Raw genomic sequence first — 12,268 nt, forward strand, 5'->3', positions numbered from 1 at the left:
GAATTGGAATTGGTGTAGAGTCTGAGATTAAATCAGATTGTTTGATATTGCAGATGTATTAGATTTCATTTATTTCGAAAATATAGAACTGTGTATAGTTAGAATGCTTGTAGAGTTGTAGTTGCATTTGAGTTTGGTTTGAGCATCTTGTCTTTTGTTGGTGTTTTAATGTTCTTGGACATTTTTCTGTCACCCCTGTCACATGTTTGACTAATTTAGTTCAGATGACTCAGTTTTTTAACTGAGTTGAATCGGTGTTAACTCATCGAGTTCCCATATCTTGACCTGAGTTAACTAGTTGACCTGTCCTTGACTTGTTTGGCTTGACCTTTGAATGGACCTTGACCTGACCTTGGACGTTGACTGTTAGTTGACCCTTGGGTTGTTACTCTGTTAGTGACCGTTAGTTGACCTTGTTGAACCGAGCCATAGCTTATGGGCCGGTTTAGTGTTTTGGGCTTAGGTTTAGTTATTCTATTTTGACAATTTGGATCCTTATGGTCCGAATTGACCTTGATTCCTTCTACAAGTTGTGGATATTCTTAAGACATACATAATGGGCTATAGAGTAACCCTAATTGAGATAGAAAACCTTAAGATGAGCTAAAGATATATAATGAAAAGGTGTAAAATCATGAATGGGCTTAGAACCATTAGATAGTTCACTTAACATATAACTAGATAATTGTATGAAATTATGATATGAGTCTTGTATGAGCCTTTTGGCTAATTCTTAGAGTGCTTGTGTGATTAACAGTTAGTCTTTATTAACAATGAACGATTCAAAGGATGAACGAGTGGATTGAGAATCTTGAGGTAGGCGAGGCTTATCTTCAGAACAGGTGGGAACTCTTGTAACTCTCTTGTAATCATTAAGTTACTTTTTACGGCGATCATGATGTGTCTTATTATTTTTGAGCATGTTTGAATATAACTATATGTTCTTATGCAATGCATGTTTGAGTGCAATTGAATGAGTATGTTGCATATATGCATTGGTTAGTCTCCTCGCGAGGATTGTCTGTGTTCTCCACGGATTCTCACTAAGCGTTTATAGGTGGGGAAGGCCACACACTAGTACGTAGGTGAAGATCGATACCCAATATTATTATAGGTCAAAGCAACCTATAGATTACATAGACCCTAAAAGTTGTCCGGTGGCAGTTGTGGGTTGATATTACTATTTTATACCTATTTTATTATAGGGGGAATGCCTCTCTGCCTTGAGGGTACCTGCGGGACACATCAGGGTATCACTGGGTAGCGGAGAATAATAGTCCCCCGGCTATCGAATATATGTGAGGAGATTGGTCGTTTGCATATCATGCTTGATTGTTCAGTCTTAGTAGTTCGACTGGGTTATTATGATCTCGACTCAGGAAGAAATTCTAGGTTCCTAGTAGGATGGGACCTATTGGGAACCTGCTGTGCGGGGTCGAGTCATAGTAATCAAACCTTCTTATATATTTTAGACATAGATGGTGGCATCAAAATTTATGAGGAATACGCATTCCACGAAAATATCATATGGTACCTGGAATCGTGCTATCATTTGAGACTGGAGTTATTCTAGCATCTTCTCCTTCATTAAGTGAGACGAGGTTGGGATGACACATGTTTAGGTTACTTTATTTCATCTCCGTAGATCCGTCCGGTGGTGGATCTTTTATAGATATTGTAAATGGACACAATATCTGGGGAGGTGAGTTGGAGTAGTCTTCTGCTTTGTGCTATGTGTAAGTGATGTACAAATATTTTCTCTAGTAGAATTATGAAGTATGTTAGTGATTACTTGAATGTTATAAAGGTATCCACTGAGCCCCCTTTTTGGGATGATGTCCTCACTCGTTCCCACTTCAGTTTTTTCAGTTATCAGAAGAGTTGGTGCTCGTGAAGGTGTTCGTTTTCTTAACTTAAAGATTTACGTTGATGCAAATCATATGAATCACTTTAGGTATGTACACTCTATTATAACTCACAAATACATTATTTTATTGATAAAACTTGAGAGATTTTTCATTTACATTTGCTTGAGTGACGGGTTTAGTTTTGGGTTGAGTTTGTATCATATTTTTAATTTGGAATTTAATTATAGGATTTAGAGCCTTAATGCCTCATTATATAGTTGATCTCTTAGATTAATAAGTAGCTTAATTTTGGGGTGTTACACTAAACTTACAACCTTTGGGATCATTGGAGTACTCGGAAGTGACGAAGATATCGAGTAATATTGAAGATTAGGCATGTGGAATAGGATCTACAAAAGTTAATTTATTTATTTTTTGTATTCCATATGTATTAATAGTTTTGCCACTAAAATTGACAAAGGGGGAGATTGTTAGAACATTGCTCGGTCGAACTCGCATGCGTTGCTATCTCAAGCATGTTTGTCAATGTTAGTGATCAAAACTATAAGTCTTGATTTCTACCCTACATAGATAAAGGTCTCGTACTAGGATAGAAAGTGTAGTTGAGCTCAAGAACTCCATGGAAATCATCATATAATACGAAGGACTACCCAAGGAACTGGTGGATCTTCATCGACTAAAAGGTATGTGGAGACTTGAACTTATCTGTCACTCAAAAGTCTATCTATTTTATCTCCTACTCTTGAGACAAAAGTCGTTTTGATATATAGACCTTTATTATGCACATTTCCTATTTCGAGCCGAGTTTATCTCGCCTATGTATTTCTCGAAATATGTGTTGGTAAGCTTTCTCTTTAGCCGAATTCATCTTTACTTAGTGACGAAAGTCATGTTATGTTTCAATCACTTTAAAAATTGCTCTGACGAAAAATGGTCTGTGAATAACGGATATATCCGTCCTCTGAGAATGTTTTAATGATTTAAATGAGAGTTTAGATTACATAACCATTGGTAGGATATAAGCATTGTTGTGGAAACACATATATGTATAAATCCTTATTCCTTGAACAAAAGTTTGCGAACTTTTTTTATCAAGAGAAACGGAAGTGGCGTGAGCCAAGTCTGCGAACTCAGTCCGCGAACTGGCGGAAGTTCTCGACCCGAGAATTTCTACTGGAGTTTGTGAACTCCTTCCATGAGCTTAAGTCCGCGAACTTGAGCAGGTTATATCTAAAACCGGTTATTCGTGAACTCATGTTTATTTAAACTAATGAATGCTTTTGCAAACCGTGGCTATAAAGTTCATGAACCGATTCGAGTGAATCAAACCGTTTTTGCTTCGATTGTGTCTTGTGTAGTTACATAAGATCTAAGCAATTGAACAACTCTCTAACTAGTTTATTTGAGTCATTTGAACTAGTTATGCTGAAGAAGAATATCGTTGATATGAAAGTAATCATATGGCTAACCGTTTGGTTGACTTGTTGAACCAACAAATGTTAATGTTTGGGTACGGTTCATAAACCCAAAATTGGACGTTTCATTTGTGTGTGACAAGCTAAGTTTTCGATCTAACGGTTGAGAAATATTATCTTGAATCTAATCAGGTTTTCATCTAACGGTGAATATTGAATGCTTTGTTATTAAGCTAACATTGATTGCAAACAATGATTTGAAAGTGTATATAAGGGAGAACTCTAGCAACTGGGAAACCTAATCCCTACACATTCTGTGTGATACTAGTTGTGCTAAGCTAGAGTCGATTCTCCTTTAACCTTTGGTTTCTTCTTCTAAACCAGGTTAACGACTTAAAGACTTCACTGGGATTGTGAAGCCAGACCGATACTACTTTTCTTGTAATTGTGTGATCTGATCTTACCATTTCTATCGTTACGAGTACGATTGTAATAATTGGCTCGAGATTTTATATCTCCGATAGGAAAGATAGAAAAGAAGTTACAAACATCTTCGTCTCATCGTTTGTGATTCCACAATATCTTTTTTCGCTGCGTCGATTAATATTATTGTGAGGTTATTGATAATACTAAGCCGTTCTTCGGGAATATAAGTCTGGTATTATTGATTGGTTCTTGTTCACCTTGATTTATCAAAAGACAGAACAAAACTCATAGGTTTATTCGTGGGAGACGGATTTATCTATTACCGTAGACTTTTCTGTGTGATACAGATTTGTTTATTAAAGTCTTCGACTTTGGGTCCTAGCAACTCTTAGTTGTGGGTGAGATCAGCTAAGGGAATCAAGTGCGCAATATCCTGCTGGGATCAAAGGCGTAGGAGAATAACTGTACCTTAGATCAGTGTGAGATTGATTAAGGTTCAACTACAGTCCAGGCCGAAGTTAATTTGGAGTAGGCTAGTGTCTGTAGCAGCTTAATACAGTGTGTGTTCAATATGGACTAGGTCCCGGGGTTTTTCTGCATTTACGGTTTCCTTATTAACAAAATTTCTGGTGTCTGTGTTATTTCAGTTTCCGCATTATATTGTTTCATCTTTATAATTGAAATAATACAGGTTGTGCGTCAGTTCAATCAATTAGAATATCCGACCTTTTGGTTGTTGATTTAAATTGATTGACACTTGGATATTGGTCTTTGGTACCATCCAAGTTATCTCTCTTTGATAAAGACTCGCAGATTTCTATTTGCTTAAGTAAAGATCAAATCGAGAGATTAAGATATAAACTCTTTGAGATACTTTTATCTTGATTGAGTCTGACTGTCTAGTTGATTCTCTAGAAAGTATATTGGAGTTTGTCCATACAGATTGCTAAGAGAAATATTGGGTGTGGTTATTAGACCCCCGTTTTTTTAGATATTATAATGTTTACATTTATCCAAATATATAATTATACCTAAAATATCTATTATAATATATTTTGTATACTATTTTAAAAAATTTATCACACGGCTTTTGGTTTGCCGTTTTTTTTCCTTCTTTTCTTAAACGGCATTTAATTAGCCATGTAGTGAAGACTATCGATCACTCTTTCAATCGGAGGAGTATATGATTGAGTTTTGAATGAAAGAGTGTTTCCCTCTACCCATAGTAACACCAAATTAGGTATTTTTAAGTTAGACTCTTTCACTTTGAAGGAGACTCTCAACCCCATATCCTTTGCTCTTAAAAGTATATTAGAGTTAGTCCATACAGATTGCTAATCGAAATATTGGGTGAGGTTGTTGTACCCCCGCATTTTCAAACATTGCATTTATTGAGGCCATCAGAAACGTACCCATGTATGCCAAGGTTTTGAAGGATTTATGTACAAGGAAGGATAGGTTGATTGCTAATGAGATCACTTAAGTAGGCGAAAGTGCTACAGTTATGTTACTTAAGAAGATGCCTACAAAGTGCGAAGATCCTAGCGGTTTCACGGTACCTGTTACCATTGGTAACCGACGATTTGAGCGTTCTTTACTTGATTTGGGAGCATCCATAAGTGTTATGTCAGCCAATGTTTATGATTCTTTGAATCTTTGACCTTTGAAAGAAGCATAGATTACTATTCAATTGGCTAACAAGTCCAATATATATCCTAAAGGAGTCGTGGAGGATGTGTTAGTTCAAGTGAATCAGTTAATCTTTCCGGTTGACTTCTACATTGTGGATATGCACAATGGAGATAACTTTTCATCTACTTCGTTACTTCTTGGGAGACCGTTGATGAAAACTGCAAAGACGAAGATTGATGTTGATAGTGGTGCACTCACTATGGAATTTGATAAGGAGATCATACAGTTCAATATCTTTGAAACCATGCGCTATCCTAGTGATGTTCACCCCGCTTTCTCTATTGATGTTATTGGTTCGTTAACGCAACAAATGTTTGATTTGAACGCTGAAGATGAACTTGGAGTTGTTCTACGGAACAGTATTGATTTAGATGTTCACGAACATCCGAACCTGGACGTTGACTTAACTAAAGAACTGGTAGAAACGTGTGGCGCTACAAGAAGCAAAAACGGGTAATATTTATTATATTTCGTTACCCATAACTAATGAGGTTCCTTTACCTTCTATTGTGCAGGCACCAAAACTGGAACTGAAGTCGCTTCCAGACTACCTAAAGTACGCGTACTTGGGTGATAAAGAAGAACTTCCGGTGATTGCTGCAAAGAACCTCACCCCTATACAAGAAGAACGTCTACTTAGGCTTATATCAAAGGCATTAGTCCATCCATGTACATGCATAGAATCTTAATGGAAGATGATTTTAAGCATGTACGTGATGCTCAACGTAGGCTTAACCCCCCAATGATGGAGGTCGTAAAGAAATAGATCCTCAAATTACTAAGTGTGGGGGTGATTTACCCAATTTCTAACAGCAAATGGGTTAGCCCGGTTCAGGTGGTGCCTAAGAAAGCAGGTGTCACCGTTATTAGAAATCAAGATGATGAACTTGTTCCTACAAGAGTTCAAACAGGATGGAGAGTGTGCATAGACTTTAGAAAGCTTAATGACGCAACTCGAAAGGATCACTTTCCTTTGCCTTTCATTGATCAGATGTTAGAGAGGTTAGCGGGACACTCACATTATTCCTTTTTGGACGGTTATTCGGGGTACAATCAGATTGTTATTGCACCAGAAGATCAAGAGAAGACTACTTTCACTTGTCCTTTTGGCACGTTTGCCTATAGACGGATGCCGTTTGGTCTTTGCAATGCACCTGCCACTTTTCAGAGATATATGGTCAGTATATTTTCGGACTATGTGAAACACATAATTGAGGTATTTATGGATGATTTTAGTGTTTATGGTGATTCATTTGATATTTGTTTACAAAATCTTGAACTTGTGCTTAAAAGATGCATAGACACTAATCTTGTTTTAAATTGGGAGAAATGTCACTTTATGGTAAACCATGGAATAGTGCTCGGTCATATCGTGTCCTCTATAGGGATCGAAGTTTACAAAGCAAAGATAGACTTAATAAGAAGCTTACAATACCCTACTTCGGTTAGGGATATTCGTTATTTTCTTGGTGATGTTGGTTTTTACAGGCGGTTTATCAAGGATTTCTCCAAAATCTTAATGCCAATGTGCAAATTATTGCAAAAGGTGGCTATTTTTGACTTCAACAAGGAGTGCAAGGAAGCCTTTGATAAATTGAAAGAATTATTGACAACTGCACCAATTATCAAGTCACCCGATTGGAGCTTGCCATTTGAATTAATGTGTGATGCAAGTGACTATGCAGTTGGAGCCGTTTTGAGTCAAAGATTAGACAAGTTATCTCATGTGATTTATTATGCATCTAGGACCCTAAACGGTGCGCAAATCAATTATTCTACCACCGAGAAAGAATTTTTGGCTATAGTATTTGCACTAAAAAAATTTAGATCCTATTTGGTGGGTTCAAAAGTTGTTGCGTATTCTGATCATGCAGCACTTAGGTACCTACTAAAGAAGAAAGAAGATAAGCCAAGACTTATATGGTGGATACTACTATTGCAAGAATTTGATTACGAAATCAAGGATAAAAGAGGTGTTGAAAATAATGTTGTTGATCACCTTAGTAGACTTGTTGTTTCCGCAGAAGAACTTCCTTCACAAGATCGTTTTCCAGACGAACAACTTTTCTCAATTGAAGATTCAACACCTTGGTACGCGGATATGGTGAACTACTTGGTTACAAGACAAGTACCTAGTACAATGTCTAATTTTCAAAAGTTTAAGCTCAAGAAAATATCCAAGCAGTATGTGTGGGATGAGCCCTACTTGTGGAAATACGGTTCTGATCAAATCATCCGCAGGTGCGTACCTAATTCTGAATTTCAATATATTCTTACTTCTTGTCATACTTATGCCTGTGGTGGTCACTTTAGTTCTAAACGTACCGCTTTCAAAGTACTTGAAAATGGCTTTTATTGGCCTATCCTATTTGAGGATGCATATGTTTTTTTGCAAATCTTGTGATAGATGTCAAAGAACGGGCAATCTATGTATCCATATTGGTTGGTTTATGGCAAAGCTTATCATCCTCCGGTTGAACTTGAACACAAGGCATACTGGGTGATAAAGATGTGCAACATGGATTATGACAATGTGGGGAAACAAAGGAAGTTACAACTCAACGAGCTAGAGGGGATACGTAATGATGTTTACGAGAGCTCTCTTATTTACAAGGAAAAGACGAAAATTTTCCATGACAAGATGATTTCTCGAAAGAATTTTGTTGTGGGGCAAAAAGTTATTTTATTTTATTCTCGTCTTAAACTATTTCCTGGTAAGCTAAGGTCCAGATGGATTGGACCGTATGTTGTTACTAATGTTTATTCTCATGGCGCAGTTGAAATTTGTAGTCTTAGAGATGGAACAAATTTAAAGATGAACGGCCATGTATTGAAGCCATATTATGAAAGAATTGCTTATGTGGATATGGATGTGCAAGGATTTCATGATTATCTCCCTCTGGAGGAGTAATTGACAAGATGCCAAGTCGGGCTGAGGACATTAAAAAAAGCGCTACATGGGAGGCAATCCATCGGTTTTGTATCTCTATCCCTTTTGTTTTTGTTAGTTTTCTTAGTTTTGCATATCATATCTTGCATTACCATCTTAGATTTTACAAGTCCTATATCCATAATGAAAATTTTGACGAATTCCCGTCAGAAAATTCTGACTGAGTAGTTGTCACAAAAACAACTCTCGAAACTTCATACGAAGTCCGATTTGAGTAGTTGACCTCAACTTTTAAATAGGACAGACTCGTCTTTCTTTTCCAAAAATAAAATCCGAATTCAGAGTCTGTTAAGTTGGACCGATTGGCCTGGATATTCGAGTTTCGGTATTTTTTCAGAACTTATTCAGATTGTATGTATGTCAGTACGGAGGCCATAAAAGTCATACCGTTTATCGAAACACTGTGCTATTTTGACACGTTATAGAATAGATGTAGGAGAACAACTTTCTTTGAGGATGTTTTTCCTAGTTCCCTACCTATTGGTAAAGTTTTCGAGTTTTTCAGGGATGTTATGTCAAAAATAAGAATTTTCGGTTTTTGAACATTGAGGACAATGTCGAAGTTAAGTGTGGGGGAGTAGTTAAGCATGTTTGGCTTGCGTAGAAAATACAAAAATTTAATACTCTTTGATTTATTGCATTCTTGAGACTTCATCTTTTGGAGTTAATTATGAGCTATTTAGAATGACACTCTAAACCTTTTTAAGGTTGAAACAGTTCTTACGGCTGTAGATTGAGTTCCATTGTTCTAAAATCCTTAAATATATACGTTCCATTGTTCCATTGTTCTAAAATCCTCTAAACCTTTTAAAATCCTTAAATATATACGTTCCTCTAGATTGAGTTCCATTATGAGCTATTTAGGATGACACTCTAAACCTTTTTAAGGTTGAAACAGTTCTTACGGCTGTAGATTGAGTTCCATTGTTCTAAAATCCTTAAATATATTGAGTTCCATTGTTCTAAAATCCTTTAATTGAATGTGAAACTCAACTATGGTAGTCATTTGAAAGAGTCATCCTCGCAATTAATCATTACTGAATTACTTTCTTTTTATTTTTGCAGTTATATGTTTCTCTAAAGTGATTTGGTGGGATCCTGATACTGTCGTTGATGTTGTAGCAAGGTAATCATTGGTTGAGTATATAAAAGCTCCAAATACAATTGTCTTACACTCATAAAGAGTGAGCCGAAAAAAAAATAAGAAAGAAAAGAAAAAGAAAATATATATATATATATATACGTGTGAAACGTTGTCGCCGTCTCCGTCGCCTAAACAGGCGTGGAACGCAGGATCCAAGATAACTATCACATATTTGCTGAAAAGGAACATGCTCTTAGAGTATCTAATCATGCATTCGATGAAAATAAAAACCATATTATCATTATATAGCAAGTCAAAAAGACTATTGATGAGGTTCTTGACGCTTAGATAACAGTATGTGTGAAACGTTGTCCCTGTCTCCGTCGCCTAAAGAAGCGTGGAACGCAGGATCCAAGGAAACTATCACATACTGCTGAAAGGAAACATGCGCTTAGAGTATCTAATCATGTGGTCAAGTTAAATGGGTGCTTCTCTCAACTATTGCTATAAATAAGAATCCTTTGACGACATTCATACAAGTATTGTGGGTAACATCTTTCACTTTAGTCAACATTTGCACACTTCACTTTTCTATTTCCATTTTCTTATCTATCCATGTGATTTCAGTATGCGAGTGTTGTGATAAACGTTACAACAAGTACAATGACTATCTTAGTAGAGTTTTGCAAGCAGGTTGAATGTCACACTTAAACAATTACTTTTGTGTGATGATTGGAATGTATGTGTGATGTTTGTAGCTAAAGAACTTATGAAAGCTAATTATTTGGCTATTACTTTGTGTCTATCCTTAGTGGTTCTTCCAAGGAGAGAGATTGGAGTAGGTTTTGTGGGTATACCTCTTGTAAACCCTCACGAGACTATAACTTTTCTACTAGGGACACCTAGGGGTTTAAAGGCTTGTTATACATGCTAAGTGTAACCGTTTTCTCAACGACATGAAGTTCTTGTATTTAGGATTAGTTTTATTTAGTTTGCTCGAGGACTAGCAAAATCTAAGTGTGGGGGAATTTGATAAGTGCATAATTCATATAATTTTAGTGTTCATTCCATACTTGTTTCAGCTATTATTCTTGCATATTTTTGTATTATTACTCTTGTTTGCTCTTATTTGCCTCTATTAGGTGAATCATCCAAAAAGGAGCTACAAAGTGATGAAAAGAGCTAAGAAAAGAAGTAGTCCAAGTATCCAAGTGCCCAAGTCCAAGAGAAGTGGAAGAAGTGCCACGAAAAGGAGCAAAATGCTCAAAACAAGAGAAGTGCCAAAGACCGATCTTAACTCATTCAAATTAAGGATTTCTCATCATCATGTTGAAGATAATTTAAAGAGAAAAAATAATGCAAAAACAATGATGTCATTTCGAGTTAGGATGAAGAAGTTGTGGCCAAAACGAGTTTTTATCGAATACCGAAGACGGTAAAGTATGCAAACGGGTACGCATACTTAAGTTCCAAAAATTTCTGCTGGAATTTGAAGTTCGCATACTGGTACGCATACTTAGTTAGTAGGAAAACGTGTCTTCATACCTTGGAAGCCCTAAGGGCACATTTGGAGTCGCTATTTCGTGTTTTCGGGTCGGGTTCTTGAACCGAACTAAATACGTGAAGACCAAGCAATGTAAACCAATAAAAAGGTGTTAGGTTATGTAAAATGAGATCACATCAATAAGTCACGAAATTTTAAGTCTTGGAGAGGAGAAAAATCACACAGAGCGAAAGCTAAGGTTTCGGAGCGATTCTCAATCGTAAAGATATCTCTAACCTTTTCTTATATGTATATCATGGGTGTTTCTACATCCATGAGTATCTAAATACCTATTGATTGAGGATGAATTCTAAGTTTTAAACAAGATTTGAGTTATTATATTAATCTACTTCGAAGTTTTTCCTATGATTATCGTTTGTTTATACTATAATGAATATTTATGATTGATTGATAGATTGTTTAGGGGAAAATAAATTGATTTGTTGATTCAATCTATTGCTAGTATTGAGTTAGGACATAAGTAATCGTCGAATAACTTGTACACAAGTAGAAAACACAAAACCTTGCAGAGGGATTCTGTGGAGCGATTGTGTGTATAAACAACACTAAAAAGTGGACCTTGATCTAAGAGTATAACTAGTAGGATCAACCTATAAATTTACAAAAGATAAAGCATTCGAATAAATTACACCTTGAGTGATCTACTACTAGGTGGTTTGGATGAATAGAATCTGGTAGGCGAAACTTCCGTATTCAGTGATATAAGGAATTTAGGGGATAGAGCTGATCTAGTTGTTATTCCACGGTTGGTGATAATCTATAATTAACGACGAGTACGCAACTATAATAACTCATTGACGGTTTATTAACGAATAAGGATTCCTTGTTCATATCTCTCTCTATTGCTTACAACTTAATATTTTCAATTGCTTTTATTTACTTTGTTCGAAATATAAAATAAAACCCCCCTTTGTGACACTTTGACAACTAAAACTCACTGCTTTCGTGGGAACGATCCTTACTTCCGTTATATTACCAGTTAATTGTGTGGAAATAAGATTATTAATTTGATTGCACTTACGACAGCCATCAGCAGTACACAACCATAACTTGAGTTGTCAAAGAAGATCTTCCCATGCAGAAAAACAGCGTTATCTTCCCTAATTCGATCTCTGTATCTATCAAAACCAACACTAGACAAGAGATGCACGCCATTAAGGTGTTGGGAGATAGACTGCCGCGACAATCCCCTCCCTCCAACTCCATTCCTGCAGCCATCGAAACCCTTGTATGGGAATTGAAAAAACTCAGGGTTGGTGCTTATGTCAG

This window comes from Papaver somniferum, chromosome 5, assembly GCF_003573695.1.
Source record: "Papaver somniferum cultivar HN1 chromosome 5, ASM357369v1, whole genome shotgun sequence".
NCBI lineage: Eukaryota > Viridiplantae > Streptophyta > Magnoliopsida > Ranunculales > Papaveraceae > Papaver > Papaver somniferum.